This window comes from Falco rusticolus, chromosome Z (genome assembly GCF_015220075.1).
Source record: "Falco rusticolus isolate bFalRus1 chromosome Z, bFalRus1.pri, whole genome shotgun sequence".
Lineage (NCBI taxonomy): Eukaryota > Metazoa > Chordata > Aves > Falconiformes > Falconidae > Falco > Falco rusticolus.
In genome coordinates, this window is record NC_051210.1 from 48985780 (window position 1) to 49007084 (window position 21305).

Consider the following 21305-nt stretch of genomic DNA (forward strand, 5'->3'; position numbering starts at 1 on the left):
GGATGAAACATGGCCCCAGCTGCTTTGTCCAGTGGGTATCAAAGCAACATCAACAGTAATAATCATGCCTAAGCACAAAGCAAGAAGAAGATCCCAAGGCTGACCCTAGCTACACAGAAGACAACAGGCACCCATGCCTAAGAACTGTCAGAAACATAGTGATTCAAGACACAGCCAGACCTTTGTTGCTGAAAATTGGGTTTATAAATAAAAGAGATAGATAGATATGGAAAAACCCACATTCACACCATGCAAGAGCTTGAGGTTAACAGGAGTTACACATAACATATCCAGCTGACAGATCTATTAAAAAGAATGAAAAGGAACTTTGGTGCAGTATCTTTAGCAATAGTCCTTTTTTTAAAAAAATACTCAAACTAATTGGAAAATGATTTTGTGCTACTTTTTCATTTCCCTAATTCAGTGGAACACACCGAACTGAGTTTCCCCTTACTGTCAGTAAAAGTGACAGTAACATATTTGAATGGTAACTGCTATGCAGCATCATTCAAAATAGATTTTAGCAATTGCACTGTCAGTCACAAAGTGTTTTAGTGGTGTAATTCCGTAACTAAGTCAGGTGCATATGATCCACTGAATGTACTAATCATTCACTGGGCTTGTATTTGTCACAAGAAATTCATCAGACATATGACTTTCTGTTTTCTATCCATTTTTAGCTTTTTGTACTGAACACATAATTTTACAAACTTTCCTAGATGTCTCTGAATCATCTTTAGACTGTTTTAACTAAGCGTATCTACTGATTTCAGTGAAGTGACTCCTACAATAAACACGGAGAGAGAAAAGAAAAACAGTACTTTTTTTTCTCTTGGTTTCAATCACTGTGTTAACTCTTCCATAGCTTGCTTTTAGTATAAAGAAGAGGAGGAGTCACAGTCAATCACTTACATGCCATTAACAAAATCCAGACATTCGACTAATTTCAAATTCGCTCCAGTTCACTCCAACAAAGCTGCAAGTTCAGCATGGCCAAGCACTTATTAATGCAAGCTATAATTATCTGTGCAATGGGAAATGGCTACCAGCTCTGTTTGTTTTCTGTCAGCTCCTCGAAAATTAGTTCCCAAAATGGTGCGCTAATGAGACATCAATACTATGAAACATCCTGAAAAAACAACAAACTATACTTATCCCTTCTTTCCTATACAGAAGAGATGTGCAAATCCATGCAGGCACTTTCCTGTCATTAATCTGAATGCATATGAGTTTGTGTGGTCTGTATTAGTGAACTTATGCCTTACAGATATTAGCGAAGTGCCACAAAAAAATCATAGATCTTAAACTCACTGCTGTTAGGAACAATTCTGCAGTGGACAATGGATAGACTCAGTGTCCTAAAAGGTGCCATTCATTTGCAGTTTCTGTGAAAAATGGTAACAAAAGAAGCACAAATGACCAGAAGCTTTCTTCACCAACCCATGAATGGACCTCCCACCACATATGATGTGGCAAAATCTGCACAGGAGCTTTCTACCATAAAGGTTGTAGGTCCTTGAAAACAACAGTATGCAAATATGTTAGTACTTAAATATGCAAACCAGGTTTTTAATAACTGAAGTTGAACTCCAAGGATACAAAATACCCAAAGGTAATTAATGTCCCAGACCTTTTTAGCGGTAGCTTTACTTTTCATCACTTTGGGATAATTTCATAGTTGATGAGAATTTCCAACAACATGGCTTATCATTTCCACAGATGCCCTAAAGATCCCATCTCACATCTGCAAACCATAGCAATCACTCCTTCCCTTCATATTCATCGTTAGTCTAGCTAAGGAACGTATGACACATTCTTAGTGTGTCTACAGTGCAGCTATAGTGCAGCTCTGTAGCCTGATGGAGTGGTCCCACCACTATGTCAAAAAGGTAGGTCATCCTTCTCTTCTAAACATGCTTTCCACTCTTGGTCACTTTGTAAATATTACTCTCAGAATCACCGTCATAAGTCACTCATGTAAGGTGACTAATAAGGCTATGTACCAAGCAGAAAATTCATTTTTAAAGCTCTGCGTCAGGTACTGTCACTGACAACAGAAGTGAGTCAAAGGAGTGAGCGGAGCTGTGAAGTCTTCAGCCCTTCTGGAGCTGGGTGAGTCTTCTTTCAGGACAGTTACCTCATAGGCCCTCAAGGAAGTACCTCCACCCCCATTATCCAGACAAAAGTCTGATTTGGAAAAGCACTGACAGACCGCAGGAAGAGAGCAGCTGAACCAAAATCCCACTTGAAAATTTAAATACTGGTTTTCTTCTTGAAGGAGCCACTCAGCAGTCTGCCATGAGAATTCAAATTAAGGATTCAAATTTAAGAAAAAACCCAAACATTAAAAACTAAACCCTCAAAAATTCTTGCCCCTTAGGGCGGAAGGGGGAAATCTACTCATAGGAGAATACTAAGCCCTCTTTGCAAGGCCATAATCTGAAGGTGACAGGTGGGAGCAGTGGGCCTGAGAAAAGCAGCCTAAGCATCTGCAACAGAGCCCACATCTATCTCATCACTGTATTGCCTAAATTTAGAGATATTCTACAGCCCTTTTCTACCCATCCTCCAAATGAACTGTTAAAGCATTTCATTAAAGCTACCACTCCAGCATTCTCTAAAGATTGTCAGATTTTATTATTATAGGTCATGAAGCTGTGCCAGTTTACATAAGCTGAGGATCTGCTCTGGAGCTAAAGATGTGAAGCAGCCAGAAACATTGCCAGCTAACAGTTACAGCTAGCCAGAAAACAAAAGTTGTCTTTGCCATGTCATTTGAGTCAAGGTTTCAGGGTTCTTGCTTTACAACAGAATGAAAATTAGGCCCTTTGAGTTGTCTTTAAAAATGGCAATACTGCACCCTTTCCTAGTCACATGGAAGAATCAAGACCTAATCTGATACCACAGCCAACATTATTTAGTTATTTTGTGATCATGCCTTCTCTTTCTAATATTGATTACCTATTCATCATTATCTGGGTAAGGGGGAAATGTCATGAAAACATTTTCGTGCAGCAAAAAAATGCAGACCTTTTCTACACCTATTGCAGTTGGGATTGCCATATTTTATATGACTGAAAACAAGTGCTATGTGTCTTCGTTCAAATTCCAGTTTTATGAAGATCCCACTTCCAATCAGGCAGAACGTTAACATCTGCTGGTCAGAATGGTTTCAGTAGGGACAATAAAACTGGCATGAATGCTACACTTGGGGGGGTGGGCAGGAGGGAAATAACACTTTTTTTTTTTTTTCCCCTGGCAGATAATATTTAAAAGGTGGGGGTTTTTTGTAAATGCTGACAGGATCTGGAATATAAACCATAGTGGCAGGAATGTGGTTTGGTAGACGGATTTGATGTGAAACAACAAACCTTGTTAGGTATTACTTATGGAGCCATTTGCTCCATTTTTCATATAGTTGTTCAATTAAGATTTTTTTTGTACTGCTATGTCATGACGCACCACATTGCACAGGACAAAAAAAATGCTTGTGCAGTCACTATGAATATACTAAAAATTCCAGTTGCCTTTTATAGAATACACTGACGATCACTTGTACAATACTCCACACAGCAGTCCTCTAATGACGGTATGAATCTGACGCTGTCATCTCTCACTACTCACAAGATATTAGCATAAAACTATTAACGTAAATGTACACTAGATAGCTATTCCTTAAGAATTATGCTCTTCAGTACTATGACACTGCAGCATACTAGAGTGCCTGCTGAACAAGTTCACGCAACTGCTACAAGAAAGCCTTACACAGTATGATATGCTACTACCCAAACCTGAAAATGCAGCAAGATCAGCATTAAACTACTTAGTTTAATGTAGTCACCTGAGGCTGCAGCTTTATTAATTTCATTAAATACTAGTTTGGTAGCACATATAGAAGGCACCCTTGCTTCTATGTAGAAGCAGAAAACCAGTTTTGAATACATTACCACCACAATACACTGTCTTTGCCTACGATGCAAACTGAATGCCCAGTTTGCAAAGCCGTCACACCTCCGTAAGACTGAAAATGAACAGTCTCTTTATGGCATTCATCCATAGCTCCAACTACAAAGCACAGCAACATTTTAAGGCACACAGCAGACTGTGATCTACTTCTTTATACCTTTTATCATTACTGCAATCCTAGACTAGTTTTCCCATTCAGGTATTTTGGAGATCGTCCTTCCACAATGTTCCTTATCTACCACATAGTTCTGTTTCCATGGCACAACTTATCTATTCCTAAAAGGAAGGCTGTTGGCACTATACTCCTATAAAATTGCCACACAGTGGAAAGGGTGGTAGGAACAAAATTTTATTAATATGAAAGCTACAGGAAACAGTAATGAATGGAGATGACAAATTCATGCTGGAGAAAAATAACACTCTCTGTAGCTCGTGCTTGATAAATGCAAATCACCCTGTTGATTCCTCATTCCTGATTGCTTAGTGCCTGTTCCACAGATACAGAAGAACTATAGTTCTTCCGTGCAGTTTTTGCCTTTTTGACTTTTGCCTGGAACTGTAAGCGTTCATGTTCTGGCAGCACAGAGACCAAAGTATCTTCAGGTTTGTTGAAGATATTCAAATAGGATCTAAAACACTGTGATGCTTTGTTAGCTTTGCAAACATGAAGAAGACATAGCCGACTTGCAAAAGAAAGTAGTGAGAAATACAAATTTTAATGGGAAGTCTGTCATTTATTAGGAAGAACTCTGTACACATAGTGAAGGTCTGCCAATACTGTAGGCTTTAAAACATTTGAAAAAGAACGTTTATAAAAAGTACAGTTTCTAACCAAAAATGGGCTTTCTATCCTTTGCCACTTCACATACTAGAGTAAGACAACACCGCTTCTTGCAGGCTAATCTTTCTTTCTGTTAGATCCTGCACAGTTTGGCATTTATAGTATCAGAATTTGTTACCAAAGAAAACACGTGACATCTGCAATTCAAATTTATGGTCATGGCCCTGGTTCTCTGCAGATAATGAGGCATACTTCCTTGTGGCAAATCACACTCTTAGCAATAACAGTAAGCAAGAGATTTTCTGCTGATTTCAGATAAATTAGGATAAGGACTAAAAGAAAAGAAAAACAACACCTCAAAAGCATATGTAAATTAGCTGTATTTTAGACTTCTTCTCCAATTGACATCAGAATATAAAAGAAAAGAAGGACCTTTTTCAGACTGGTCTGGAGATAGCTTATCTTCAGAAATACTAAAAGGCTATGGAAAACATCAGTGTTGGATCATAGCACTCTACCTTGTTCTGGAAAGGAAATTAACATCTGATTTCAACCGAGGTAGAGCGACTTTGCTCAAGCTTTTCCAAACTGCCATCTAGATGAGGTAATTCATGATTTACAAGCTAGATGATCCAGTATCATTAGTTTTGGAAAGCTTCAGGAAACTCAACATATTTGATAGACCTCATCAGAAGTGTCTGATTAGCCTTACACTGACATTGCACTCATTTGTCTGAGAAACTGAGCAAAACCACTTTCATTAAACACAAAAGATTTCACAAGACAGGAAAGCTTACCACCCTCTCCTTTGCATTTAAAATTCTTTGAATTTTATTCTGTTTTTCTTTTAATTTGTAAACATCTTGTGCAAAATAGGGGCTGTCAATAGGTCATGGCATGAGAATGTAGAACAAGCCACTTCAGTAGTAAAATGACAGTAGGATCCCAACTTCACACACATTTAAGATACAGTAATGCTCATTTACGTTTCATTAGTAGATTTCTCTTCTTCAGCTGAGACTGCTACGAGGGCAGTCCACAATGCCAGATGGAACTCATCAGAACATTCTCAGTGACTCCACTGCTACAACAGAAGCTGTAAGGGGTCATGAAGACAGTGCAAAAGGGGAAAAAATGAGAGATCCATGAATCTCCAGGGAACTTCATTATCACCTGTTTGCACTGAGACTTTGATTATGACATTGAAGATTTGCTTTCTTCTTGGCAAAATGAAGAAATAAACTTGCCTGCCACATGGGAAAATTGTGGACGTTAATTTGCACCTGCTACTGCTTGCCATCAGGAGGGTATCTAGCAGAAACGTTCATGATGTAGTTAAGGTAAGCATCTGCCAGACAAGCCTGAGATTATCTTTTCCTTTTCCCTTCTGTCACTCAACAGATGTATTTAATCAGGACATAATATACTCCCTCCCATGACAGCACTAAAATAACTTTCTTCCTGCTAGAAATCATCGTTCACTGGCCTGTTCCACCACACCAGCCACAGGCTGAGTAGGTTTATTCTCCCTTAAATTTCCCTTGACTGCTTTTGGATGCAGAATGTCAACTATTCAAAGAGCAGGAAGTGAACTGAATTATGGAAACTCAAGAAGAAAAGGGAAGGCTATGACTGGACTCTTTTGGCTTGCCTTCATCTCACAAAGCGTCTTCTACATACCCTTTATATATCTATACAATAGCTTGGTCTTGCTAGTCCTCACAGCTGCTAGTAGTAGGACCCACAGTCCTGCTAAGAGCTCTTCTAACAGTCTGAAGGCAGGTCAGAAAGCCAGGGAAGTTGGCTATAGATGTGCTGTACATAAAACACCGGAACTGGCAATGCTAAAGGCAAACCATTGCTAAAGCTTGTTCAGTCACAAAGGAAATTCTTCATGGGATAGGATCTCTGGTAACACCAATTATAGTCTGGAGCAAAAGCAAAATAGCTCAGTGGAACTATTTCTCCTCAAGAAGGATAAAAAGAGATCAGGATTCCAACCTTCAGCATTGTTGCAGTGTAAGAAAAACACACTGAGAACCTGTTCTGTGTTCTTACTCTCCTCATTTAGATGCAAACCCTTATTTGTGGGTTTTTTTGTTTGTTTGTTTTTAATTTTCAGTTAAAACAGTCAAAAGGGAGGGAAGGTGGTATCTGGATCAATCCTTTCTTTGATCAATCTGATCTAGCATTTTGATTTTTGACTACTAGCCAGGACAACACTGCAAAATTCCTGCAATTCCAATATCACAGGGGGGAGTCATTCACATTCAGCACTATAAGACAATATGAAACTATGCCACAAGCTCCTGCGCTAACAGGAGTACTGCAGAGCCTCTGCTGCAATGCCACTGCATTACATCGGAAGCTGTCCACTGGTAAGTGAAATATAGCAGGGTGAGAGAAGGGGCAGAACTGCTGAGGAAGTACTAGTGTAGTAGTGCCCTGCACTCTGTCTCTGTGTGTAAAGTCGCTGCACAGGAGCATCCGCTGTAAACCATCCCTAGGGCAGACAAGAATTTACATCAGTATGATGCATTCCACTGCAGTGAATCCATCACAACCAAGAGAATCCATTTCACACATTTAAACTTATTACTGAAGTTTCACATGTTTACCAAACACACATTTTAGTAGGTCAGTTCTCTGCAACGTTTTTCAGCCAGAAAGCTGGTCATAACCCCAGCACCTTTGCAGTTTAGTGACCTAAGGAGCTAGCAAACAGAAGCTGGCAAAAGCTCAGAAACTGCCAGAGACCTGAGGACAGTCAGAACACTGTGTGCTTTTTTAACACTCCTCAGCAGGCCACCAGTATGAGAGAACAGAGAAATTGGCATTAAAAAGGTGGCTGTATTAGCTAGATGTGCCAATCTCCTTTTTTTGCAGTACAGAAAAGGAGCAGAGAATCTATTCCAATACATTATCTATTCCCATATAGTATTTCTACTTGTGATGACAACAGTACCATGACCCAGTCCCTTTAGTGAACCTGTGGGCAATAAAATGCTCACAGGTTTTTTTAGTCCTGTGCAAAGGGATCTGGATTCAGACCCACAATCCTTACAAGTTCTCCACACAGCAGCAGCAGGAGCCCTGCCCTGCCTTGCCCTGCCCTGCCACAGAAGAAGGGGACATCTGTGCTGTTTCCCTGAGTGCCAAAAATTTGGTAGGTGCCTGATTGTTTCTTCAAAGTTAAGTGGCTCACTCAGCTGGTGGTGATAAGGAAACTCTGAGAGAGGGGCAAAACTAATACAAGAACACTAACAGTTCTGGTGGTTCTCAGATTTCTTGCCTAGAGAGGTACACAGCACCAGCTTTCTCATCTGGAACGCTATCCGTTGCTACCTCCTGACCCATCACGCTCTGTTGCCATAAATATATGTTGGGTTTGCATTTTAGAAGGTGAGTGTAAATCATGAAATTACATATTCATTCAAACTTTCATACTTCTTTCATGTCTCCAAAGCAATTTTTTATGAAGCTTTAAGGGGAAAGATGCTTCCTCTGGGTAGAGAGAATTGCAGCTTTAAGTTTTACTGCTGCACTTTCAGGCAGGTGACCTATGGATCTTAAAAACATATATGGAGGTGTTTGACAGTAAACAGAGCAGAAAAAGAGAGGAGAACACTGAGCATGTATCCATCCATCCAGCATCCTAATCTGGATCCCAGGTACAGCATGCTTATGGATCATGATCCCTCTTTCCACGAATACACACATTCATGCTTCCTCTATCCACATAGCTTCTAAGTTCAGCAGAAATAAGGAAGCAGAAACTTTAGTTCCCACTGCTTCACTTGGCACACAGCAGACCTGATCTGGCTACAGGATGGCTTAAACAGTCCCGCAGTTTCTTAAACCATGTCACCAGGCTGCTTCAGCTCACCTACTGCGTTTCAGCACAAGACTGTTGCTGCAGCAGTGGTTTAAGCTGCCAGCTGGGAGGCAGAGATCACATTCACTCCTCATGAAGAGTAACATTTAGTCTTGGGTACTGATCCAGCTAACTTACAAGCACTAAATGTCAGCTTTGAAAAACTAGAGTATTTCACATGCAGGCACAGCAGGTGAAGAGTACAAGGGCACAGTCTACACTTTCCTAAGATCTCTACAAAACATGGTATCCAAATATCTAAGCAGCATTATGCAAGCAGTGATGAAATGTCATACTGTTGATTGGTAAAGCACACACTACAACACATGGCTTTATCAGGCAAAAATTAATACTCATTTTTACAGAGTATTAAAGCTTTGAGGGTGTTGCAATGTTTTTCCTCTCAGTACAGGAATTAATTACAGTTTAGCAGAAATCAATAGTGCATACTCAGGCCGAAAAAAAGGGGAAATAACAGCACAAGAAATGCACAGCAATTAAATCCCATATAAGGTATATTTCATAACTCTACACAATGTATACTGGTCTAGCTTGACTTCTGCTGGGTGCAAGTCAGCCTAGTCCTTAACATCTGGAAATGTGAGAATGCCAGGAACATTCTGAAGCTGTTAGAGGCCAAGAGAATAAAACATGGCTTAAACATGGTTCATTGATTTAACAGCTGTACAAACTGTGCTATTGTGAACTTGTCTTTCATACATTTGAAAATGCATTTGCTGGAATCTGCCAGTAAATTAATAGTTATCTGCCAAAGACAAGGTGTTAAAAGGAGTTTGTAAGGGAAAGTATGTCTTTAAGCTGTTGCTGGTACTGATGCATATTTTATTTCTGGTGTTCCTATGGCCACAATGTCTAAAAGGTTGCGTTCTGTACAGGATAATGAAGTGCCAGTCCAAACTATTTACGTAGTTGCTTATGCTGCTGGCAGTGTTGATAATTTATTAACTACATACAGAGCAACTGAAAGCCATCCACCATTTTCATTTCGATAGGAGCACATTTAGAAATTGCTCAGATCTGCTTTAAGTTCAAAGTTTTTCTCGGAGCACTACATAAATGAAGCTGAATGACCGTTCCTTAAATTCATGTCCCATGTCTCACACTCACTGTGTAAGAGCAGTCTGTGCCAAAGCACGGGCCTGTTACCAGGGGCAGGAGAGCACTACAGTACAAAGTAATGCTCAGTCTCTGGGTATTTTTGGGGTGATGCCCTTGGTTGATGAAATGGTTGTGTGCCTTTTTGTGCTTCTGAGGTGTACAAATGAAAAAAAAAGAGAAAGGGGACTGGATGACTTAGGACTGGATGAAACATCCAGATATAAGAGAGAAAAAAAGGCACTACTTAGCCTGACACTGTACTGTGTACGAGCACACTGCACAGCATCCATGAGCCGATCATCTTTGCTTCCACAGCTGCAGCAAGGTCAGCAGGGGGATTCTGTCAAGAGTCCCTAGCAGTGAGGAGGAGTAGCCCATTACTACCAAAATGAGTGCACAGCCACAGCCCTAGGGGATTAATATTTAAATTTGAAGATGGTAATTTTCCTCCTTTCACCACTGTATCAGCTACCAATCACAAAGGACATTTTAAAACGTAAGAAAACAAAACCTGCATAAACAGACATGAGACCCAAGACAGCTCTGATCTGAACACCACTGCAATTCACCAGCAGCACCCCTTAAGTCCAGGCAATAATACAAATACACCTGGCATAAAACAAAAGGAGGGCTGAGCCTGCTGCTCTGACACTTACTTGGAAATTTTAAGAGGTACTGAAGAAATGAGAAAAATGAGCATAAAATCCCCTGGAAGCGAATCATGCTATAGCAATGATCTCACTAACTGGCTCATGACCACTGTCAGGACTGATCATAATATAATATGGATCAACACAACAAACTCTGCTACAGATGCAGTAATAACATGTGCCCATGGTTCTAGCTAGTATTGGAGATACTGATTCTCTAAGAAGGACAAAGGGAAATGAAAACCTAAAGGTTTTACCTAATTTTCAAAGCAGTGTCTTACTACCAGGAGCGATACAGAGATTTTTGACAGAGAACAATGAAATAGGCACTTTTTGCTAATGTTAGCTCAAAATTTGTTTGAACGATGGAATCTAGATGAAAATATTATAAGAAAGAATGTTGGCCTAGGTAAAAGGATCTGTAGCCAGCCTAAAAACTGTAAATATTTACACCTTTGACTATCTCAAGATATTTACAGTCTTTTACAGTCTGTCATAGTCAGTCTTTCAGCCTCTTAAAGCAGCTGAAGCTCTTAAGACACTGTGGCTCAAATTACATACATAGCTGAAGTTCCACAGAAAAGAAGAATGTTCTTTCTAAAGTGCAAATTCAGTTGCTGGTTTTTTGCCAGGTTATATGCCCTGTAATTTTAACATTATATGAGAATAAATTATTGCAATGAGTAAGTTCAGTTTTATAAAGCTATTAGATTCCATAAACTTTCCCTAAAAATATTATGAAGTCTTCAGGAACTGGCCGTGCAGGGTCATTTATAGCCCTTTAATTTTAAAACAGATTAGGAAGATGCAAAAGTGGAACTGCTTACATTTCTTGCTTAATAGGAAAATATGAAAAGTGACAACAGATTCTCTTCTGAACTGCCTTTTGGGAGTTAATCTATTGTTACCTCAGTCCCTGCTTTCAGTGTCTGGAAGTCCTCTGCAAGTCCACCATCTATAATGGAAGTGTTCTCACACTGCATTAGCCTATGCAGAAAATGAAACAGGCAAGGTAGATTCCAATGCGCACGTGCACATATGGGTAGACTACTTTCAGAGATAAAAGTCTGAAAAATACAGAAGCCTCCACATAAAATAATGAGAAGACTTTTTCAATGCTGACATCACACCATAGGCATGTCATCTGAAAAAAAAAAGGGCAGTCGCCTTTTAGACAGTGCACTACAAAATAAAATCATAGCTATGCAAAGGGAATAATATTCATAGCTTACAGTGCAGAAATGTATATATGGGAATATACTACTCGGTACTAAAACCCCACCTGATTGATTCAGCACATTAATGCAGGTGAGGGACCATCCTAAAAATGCCTTTTTTAGAAAGAGAGCTGCATATTCATGTCAAGTACAGTAACATAGCAGTGGTTTAAACCTGTCTCATCCCATTTAGAAAGACCATGCTTGTCTTTGACAGACTAGGAAAGGCAGCCCTTGTGGCCCATTCTCACAGACCCTGCCTGCCTATACATCCACAGCCATCTCACTGACACCTATCTTCTCTGGACTGAATCTATTCTGTGGTAGACAGCTGACATAAAGCATGCTATACAGTCCTTGCCACATGCAAGGGGCTTTCCAGTTTCTGTAAAACACATGGAGGTTACTACCTGCTACCTGCAGAAGAGTACCTGGGAGGAGAAAGGGAGATGTGAAAAGAGCAACGGAAGCAGTGCATAAAGCAGATACAATCTTCAGCTGGTGTAACATACACAAACCAGCTTCCATTTTATGACATAAGTAAATCTAACAGATGCTCTGTGCTGCCCCTGTCAGTGAAAAATCCAACTCCGCTTTCATGCATTTTCTTAAAAACATTTATGTTGTGTTGTCTGATGCTGATCTGTTTTTTGCCAGGTGCTGATCTGTTTTGTGCCAGGTTCTATTCCAGAGGTACCAAGTTTTATCAAAAGGTATCTGCAGACTTTACAGAACAAGAGGTAAGGGACATGTAAAACATATCTTCTAAATGTGTAAGACTTGTCTTCCATTTTAAGTAGCTTATAGAAAAATATTTTTAAAGACAATTGCCTTACAGTATAGAAGAAAGTAACACCACTTCTTCCCTCCCTCCTCCTCATACTTCCCATACTGGTAAGGATTAAAATTTGTCTTGAATTTTAGGATGCAAATATCTTGCCATCTGCATGTGATATTAAAGCATGTATGACACTTTATGTCACTCTGCTGATGAAATTTAGTGTAACATTTATATTCAATACAAAAATTTACACAATTCTGTGGGGTTGTAAAAGCAAAAAATGAACAAAAAATGCAGACCAGGTGAGATTTTCAAATGTCTGAATTCAAGCATCTTAACCATAAATAGAAAACCAGTAGTAGCCTCTTGATGTAATTAGTTAATGAGCCTAATTAACCTAACTACCAATGTGTTCAGAGTTACTGTCTGTTGTGCAGACAACTACACCACTAACATGTTCCTTACACCAAAACAGTTTTATCTTGGCAGGGGTGGGAGGAAGAATAAGCTAGGCTTAGTATGCTTTCCCAGCTTTCAGACCTGCAGCTGGATGTAAAAGAAACAGAGACAGAAATGGCTACTAAATAGTTCACCAGCTTACTCTGCCTGGGAAGCTGCTTAGCAGCGTACTCGGTCTAAGGTAGAAAGTAATTATTGAGAAATCCCAAACCTTTCACGCTGTTTCTCTTGCTTTAAAATTAGTTTTTGAATTAGTTTCCAAAGACAACATACAAGCAGAAAATATACACAGAGGTGGCTGGTTTGAAATCTATAAATACGCTCTGCTAGTCATGAGCTCTCTTAATGCACCTTCAGACCTAGAAAAGATCCTAGACTACCCTGCACAAAACATTCCGTGACAAGCTCCTGGTATCCATCGCAGTACAACCTGCAGGCTACTGAGACTCTGAGAAGCACGGATTTTTCACTGTTACCTGCTTACAATGGTGCCTCACATTTATATAATTTAAAGATATTTTAAATGCATTTATCCTCACAGCCTTCTAGACAGCTAGCAAACAAGGAACCCTGTAGAGGAATTATAGAAGAATGTAGGCATGTTAATTAATATTGATAATATACAGCTGTGAGCTGGCTTCAGGGGCGGTGGGTTGGCCGACATGGATAATGTGCAGCTGTGGCTGGTTCCTGCTAAGTAGTTAAATAGCTCTAAGGGGTATGGAAGAGGAGTACTGGAGGAAGAGAGATCTGGAAGAAGCACAGGGATGAGATTGAGCACTCTAGATGTAGTAGAGACAAGGAGGGGCCCTAGGAGAAGCATGGAGAAGAAAGGGGGCCCAGATGAGGAGAGGCTGGCTGGAAGAGGAACCCGGAGAAGGAAGACTCTGGATGCAGCAGAGGCAAGAAGGGTGGACTGGCCTGAAAAGGATGAAGAAACAGCAGGGACAGTAGATGAATTGTTGAAACCTTGCGGGGGATTGGTGGCTGTGCTGGGGCCAGGCACAGGAACTACTTACTGAAGTTAACCTGGTATGTAATGGTAAAAGCCTTGTTGCAGCTGGCTAGTTTAGCTAGTGCTGTGACAGAAACTGTGTTACAGCTGACACTGTGCCCTGACAGACAGCTTCAGCTGCCACTTCAGCCTGTGTGCAGGTGGGTCTCTGTCACACTGCAGGCTTTGCAGTTTTTTTCCAGTGAGGTATTTGATTGACTGAGCTTGACCTATGTGAAGTCATTTAATCACCTGTGATCAGATTTCACCATACATATATTCTTCCCTACACCACATGGATTAATTAGTGAGGATCACAGTTTCCACCACGTCTTGGAGTTAGAATGCTTGGAAAGTCCAGATTTTCTTAGCGGAAGGGTGGCAAAACTTGCTTCTTGGCAAACATGCTGTAGCTTCCAGAGCCGACCTTTTACCACAGAGATGGGCAGAAAAATTCCCACTGCATTTTTTTAATTTTACAATTATTGATACAGGATCAAGCAAAGCAGCAGAACTGATGGGCTTTAAAATATTTGATGTGTTCAGTGGACGAAGGAAAGGCTGTGGATGTTGTCTACCTAGACTTCAGTAAAGCTTTTGACACCATTTCCCACAGCATTCTCCCAGAGAAACTGGCTGCTTGTGGCTCACATAGGTGTACTCTTTGCCAGGTAAAAAACTGGCTAGATGGCTGGGCACAAAGAGTGGTGGTGGATGGAGTGACCTGCAGCTGGTGGCTGTCACAAGTGGTGTTCCCCAGGGCTCAGTCCTGGGGCCAGTCCTGTTTAATGTCTTTATCAACAGTCTGGGTGAGGGGACTGAGTGCACCCTCAGTAAGTTTGCAGGTGACACCAGGCTGGGGGGAGTGTTGCTGTCCTTAGGGCAGGCAGGCTGTGCAGAGGGAGCTGGGCAGGCTGGAGCGATGGGCCGAGGCCATTCCTGTGAGGTTCAGCAGGGCTCAGTGCCGGGTCCTGCCCTTGGGTCACAGCAGCCCCACACGGCGCTACAGGCTGGGGCAGAGCGGCTGGAAAGGGCCTGGTGGGAAAGGGGCTGGGGGTGCTGGTCCACAGCCGGCTGGGCGTGAGCCAGCAGTGTGCCCAGGTGGCCAAGGCGGCCAGCTGCCATGTAAGGGACAAGATGTCTAAACTCCCGAACTAACTCTGATTTAGTGTGTAGCTTATAAGTTAAACAAATCTGTGCACAAAGTTTAGGCCAAGACGACTCTCTAAAGATGTGAAAAGTGACCAATGAAGGGACTTCTAATCAAGACAGTCAGCCTTGGGAAGGACAGGAAACAAAGAATGGATGGTGAAAAGAACACAGTTATCTTAAATTACACAGAAAGAAGCCTCTAAGTGAGGAAGTTCTGGCCACAAGAGGAGGCAAGTTGATAAAGTGTTGGCATTCATAGAAAGTTGATTGAAGGTAGGACAAAAGTAACTGTGGCAGTGGGAGATCACAACATCTGACTAAAATAGTCCCACCAAGAGAGGGCAAACCTCCACTTGGGGAGTGTCATAGTAAAAAACTTCATTAGTGCTGTCTGAGGATGTGTACTAGTTTGCATTAGAAGTGAGAAACTTACAAGCAATCTTGTACGTGAACGGAAATGCATATGTAATACCCTGTGAATGTGCAAGTACTCTACTGTATATTATGTGTACTCTCGAGTAAATTGGTGAGCATGCCCGGAGGACATGTTGCCCTGCACTCCCAGGGCTGTAATAGTAGGGCCTTCTAAAACTTCAAATCAGGTCTTGGAGGGTTTTTCTCTTTGACTGACTTTAAGGTACCAGAATGAGTGAAAATATAGCTACACTTTAACTATGAATATCCTAAATACACAAATAAAAGCATTTTGATCCACTAAACTAAATGCAAATGTGGAAGATCAGAAATTATTTACACAAAATTCAAGGCTACAAAGCACTAAAACAGTATACCCATCTCTTTCCTAGGTGCATCCATCCTTAATACTTAGCTCTACAGGACTAATGGCATTACAGCAACCAAAAAAAGAAAATTTGTTCCCTCTCCTTAAGAATAAAGAACTATTTGTGTCTTGAGATTCCATATTGTTAACAATAATTTGGTGTGAAATTTGCTGCATAATTGGTCATCATGTCACATGTGAAAACCAGCAGTACATGAGTACAGGTGAAGTTATTGTTCTTTTAAAATAATAATAAAAAAATGTATATAATATACATACATAAATGCAGATATGTAAGTGCTAGTATTTCTCTCTTCCACCATTAGCCAATGGCAGTGCAAAACTGAGAGGACTGTAGTGGCTGAAGAGTATCTAGAACTGAAGCTAGGGAGTACGGAGACAGACAGTCAAACTGGCTTTTGCAGTATCTCATTTTTCGTACTTCATTTATGCTGAATATGTCACTCTCTTTGAAGTTGTGTAAACTGGTGGACAATAAATCAGCCACATTGTGAATATGCATGAACCTGTGAATAACATTTTCTCTGTGTCCCAGTTCCTTTAGCTCTTGTGTGAAATGGTAATACCCAGAAGAATAAACCATTTTTGTATCTTCTTAAAAGTGTGCGTGAGCTGTGATAGCATCTACAAATCAGTCATGTTCTGCCTTCTGATTATGATCTGCTAATTTCATATGCCTGCCACCCAATGCCAACACAGGCATGAACAAACATTCAACAGGAGCTACAAAAAGAGAATACTCTTGACATATAAATATAGTAGCCCTTTTCAAAAGCCGAATGAACCACACACAAGTAACACTGTGAAAATAAGCTTGGTATACACAATCTGACAAATCAGGGCAGATTAAAGAAATTGTATGGGTACATATACTGGTGGTGCTCTCAAGACTTATTACCCACTTCTTATTTGTCAAACCTTAGGTTCTCCATTACCAATATGCAGGACATGACAAGGTGGGCCATGACCCACTGAATCCTGTCTGGCTTAGGACTTTTGAAAGAGCCACACAGGAAAACAAGCTGTGGCCTTATAGCGGTGGGGAAACAGAAGCCTAGCAAAGACTGCCTTCCAGCACCACATAAATGTTCAATAGACAACTGGTACTGCCACTATGCTTCTGAAAGGGGACAGCATGCAGGGGAAAAGATTAGGAAAACTGAGGCCAACAGCATCTCCTTTTTAAAATGCCAAAACCGCAAAGACTAGTCTTCTTTCTAAGGGAAAAAAGGCTACCCCAAGCTATACACCATCTCCTGCTCTTCACCACGAACGTGAGGCAGTGTCTAGTGGTGGAGCTGTCAGAAAAATCATTAGAAACTCACATGACCTGGTGGCTACCCAACCATTTTCTTTCATTTCCCATCATCACATACCACACTAGAATCTGTTCATGCATCAGTTCCGGCACAAGCCAGCCTGACTTCATATTTTTACAGTTTCAGCATCAGTACAACTGCAGTCATTTGCTGAGATAAGCTGGCAGCGCACTCTGCTCTCGTGACTGATGACCTATTTTGTTCAGCAGAAAATGGGGACATGAGAAGGCTTTGGTGCTCTACGGTTTCCATTTCACTCTCAAGCTTATCTTACCACAGCACTGCCACTCTAAGTGATAATGCTACTATAAATTACTGAGGAAACTGAAGAAAAAATTACTGTGCTTAATGCAAAAGAGCATGTAATTTGCTCTTGTAACAAACACTATACTTGTATTTAGGAGTAACATCAGTTTCTAATTCTTACTTGCTGTATAACGTTCTTTTGTGAAGTTGGGTTTTTTCCAGTTCACTTTTCCTTGACATTTGAAGTTGCTTCTGTCAAACAGAGCAAAATGAAGTTAGAATTGCAAATGAATGTTTGCTTCTTTATACTGTGGGAATATCACTGAAAAAAAAAAAGTTTAAAATAAGGACGTTGTGCCCTGAATAACTTAACAACAACTTTTACAATCATTGTAAAATATGAAGCTAGAAAAATAAACCAAACTGAAACAATTAATAGTTCCGATTTCGCTATTCTGACACAGGAAGAAATACTATTTATAATTCTAAAAGACCGCAGGATTGGAACCAGATGCATTAACCATCCAAGCTGACAGAGCTAGCCATTTCTTGAAATGAGGCTGCTAAGGTTTCTATGTTACTGTTCTTTGGAGAGTGGTATTTTCTTCCTCAATGTTTCACCCTCTTGCTTATTTGAGCTGTAAGTCTGCCTGGGTAAAGCCAAGACTATTTTTATGCAGAGTATACATCATCATGCTAGTTCAATCTATCAAGACTATCAGCTTGACACTAGTGCTGAGGAGATGTATACCTTCATTTTGACAAGCAAAATGCAGCAAAACTTTTCCAGCATCAAGCTGCCCAAGGATAAGTCTAAAAATTAAAATCCTTTCACCTTCCTCATTACACATGAGCTTTATAGCCTCCTGCAAACTGTAGACAAAGCAACAGAACTGAAGCTATTACAACATTGGGCATCTCGTGTAAGACAATCAAGGAAATGACTGATCTGAGCTCTGTTTAAACAGCTCAGATTTTACAGCTATGTAACAATGTCTTGTTCTTCCCCGGAATTTCTTCTACATAACAGGTTCTGATCATTCAGATGCTCTTCATAAAAACAGTTGGGAACCCACAGCATCAATGCCTTTAATAACTGCAGAAAGATCTTCATAGATTAGGGTTTGTGGATGGCAACCAGAAATAGAAACTACCAGTATACTATACAGTAAATTTAAAGATGTTTATGAATTTCTCAAATAGTTATTTGACAGATAATGCCAATTGGCCCAAAAGACTTTATTTTTTTTTTACAGGATTCTACATTTCACTATAACCTGAGAAATGTTTTCTCCATGCCAGGACAGAAATTCTGTTCAAAACCGGACATAACAAGTGACACTGTAAGTTCAAAGAGTTTCTTTTACAAAGGAGACTAAAACATGGGTCTCTGACGTCTCACAGCCTTAGCTGTTCAGTGAAAGTTATGCTTGGAGGTGAGGGAGGGGGAGAAGGAACTCACACAAAGGGGAAGAGGTCTGAAAGGAGAGATTAAGATCAGCCAGTTCACAGGAGAAATATGCATGAACAGTACATATTTCAGTAGGCTGCTTTCAGCTTTTTCCACCAAAATTCTCTGCTACCTCAGAACTGTTTCCAGTGTCATGCAAGTTAGGAAATTTTCTCAAAATCTCAAAAAGTTGCATACAGCAAGAAAATCATGCTCTTCCTTATCTGATGAATTATTCCTTACAGAGCTTCTAGGTGTGCTGTGCTTTTAATAGATGCTATGGAAGATACCTTGCTCTGGAGGTTGATGACAAGTTGGTTCACAAACCCATTATCTATCACAATATTGACAGCACTGAGAACTAAGTCAGCAGTCAATATGTTCAGGTTACAAAGTAAGGTAAGAAGTGTAGAAGACAACATTACCAATGCAAAATGTGTGGTTCCCTCCGTATGTGTAAATCAAAACCCACCAGGTTTGCCTTACCATGGCATCAGTGAGTTTTCATTGGGTGATTCCCACTTAAAAAGGTACCAGAAAGAGAGAGCTACAGTAACTAAATACACCAGTGGAAAACAATTTGTTTGCCCAGCAAAAATAGCAAAAAAAATTCTTCATGATCCATGGACGTGATAATATAAAGTTTCTTGTTTTAACTACCCATTAAAAAGCCATTCATCTATAGCTCTTGAGAAGTTAAATGATCAACTGTGCTTACTCAGGCAAAGGCGTTCTGGCACTCATCACGGTTTGCTGCTGCTAGGACACAGCAAATCTTCCTTTCTTTTGTATGTAGCCACAAGGTATAAACTACCTATTTCGACTGCACTGTAATGAGATGTTTGAGTTACTTTATGGTAGCCTGCTACACCTAATAAAAGGTTTTACTTTTAAATCATCAGCTTTGACAAAGGCTAAAATAAGTGTCAATTATTCACAGCAGAATGATAATCATCCATTCCTTCTGTCAGTCTTTCCAATCAAGAAAATGGTAAAGGTTTTCAGACAGGTTTTGCTGCTTTGTGAATATTTCAGACAAATATTGCAATGCACTGCATAGGATTGCTGCATTTTACCCCAGCTCCTTTGCGTAGAATTTTTTAAGGACTAAGTCAGCAAGTGAAACCTTGGCGTCTAGACATCCCACTCTCATACTCTATCTTCAACTCTACATGCCTAATTACCTAATGGAAATACTCTGACCAACAGAGGCAACAAAACCTGCTGATGTTAAGGATGTTGACAAAGCTACTAAATTGTGAGTAGTATCAAACATGTCTTGATTGACACCACTGAGGCACATGTGCACGTCTGTACTGCACAGTGCAGCCCCACATCAAAGATACTCAGCCAGCTCTGGGAAATCTGGCTTATCAACAGGAGCACTGCACAGTGCTGTGGACAGCAAGTGACCTCAGCTTGTCCAGGGAAATGGTAGATGTGGAACCACGGGAGGCAGTGAAGGAAGGCAAAGGAGCACAGCAAGCCTGGCGGGCCTTGAAGGGCAGCCACCTCTGAGCACAAGAATGGTCTCCATGCTCGGAAGAATAGGCAAACATGTCAGGAGATCAGCTTGGTGAAGGAGGGCACTCTCAGCTGAGCTTCAATGCTGTATACAGGCAATGGCAGCAATGACAGGCTACAAAGAAGAAAAATAGGAACCTTGCCTGGCTATGCAGGGACCATGCTGGGAATCTTGAAAGCTCAGCTGGAGCCAGAACTGGCAAGGGACAACAAGAGATGCAGTAAGAGGCCCCTTGCTGAACAGGGCAGGAATTCTTGCAAGGGGGGTTGCTAAGGCCTATGTACTTAGTGCATTCACTGCCTTGGTGCCCACTAGTAATGTCTTCCATACTTTATGCCACAGTTCAGAGGAGCGGAGCTACTGGGAGTGGAAGAGCATTAAGTCGGGGCTGTCTTGAGAGAATGTGACTACTATGAATCCATGCGATCAGATGGGCTGCATCCATGGCTGCTGAGCAAGCCAGCCAACATCATACCAAGGGTGCACCCTATCATTTTGGAATGGTCATGCAAGACTGGGGGAGAACAATTTGGTGCAAATATTGCACACATCTCCAGACAGGACAGGAAGGTAGATCCAGGGAACTACAGTCTCATTTTAGTCCTTATGAAAATCATACAGCAAGTCCTCTCAGTAGCTGTTTCTGGGGACATGAAGGAGAAGAATGTGACTGGAAGCAGTCAGCATGGATTTATCAAAGGCAAAGCAACCTGATTGCCTTCTGGGGCAGAATGACTAAATCTGGACATGAAGAAAGCACAGAAAATGTCACCTAATGTAATTTTACCAAGGCTCTTGAGAGCATCCCAGTAACCAGGCTGAGATGCTACAGTCTGCACGAACAATTAGATGAATGAAAAAATAGCTGGATCATCCAGTGACTCCACTATGAGAGGAATGGAGGGTCTGATATGCCGACTGGACCCAACCCATAGGCAGATCTTTTGTTGTAGGAAACATACCACAAATT

General features: G+C 40.8%; 1 protein-coding gene across 2 annotated transcripts in view; it reads right to left on the reverse strand.

Annotated features, from left to right (window-relative positions):
- Positions 1–21305, reverse strand: part of SH3GL2 (SH3 domain containing GRB2 like 2, endophilin A1) — a 101892-nt gene that overhangs the window by 21549 nt on the left and 59038 nt on the right. The window lies entirely within an intron of this gene.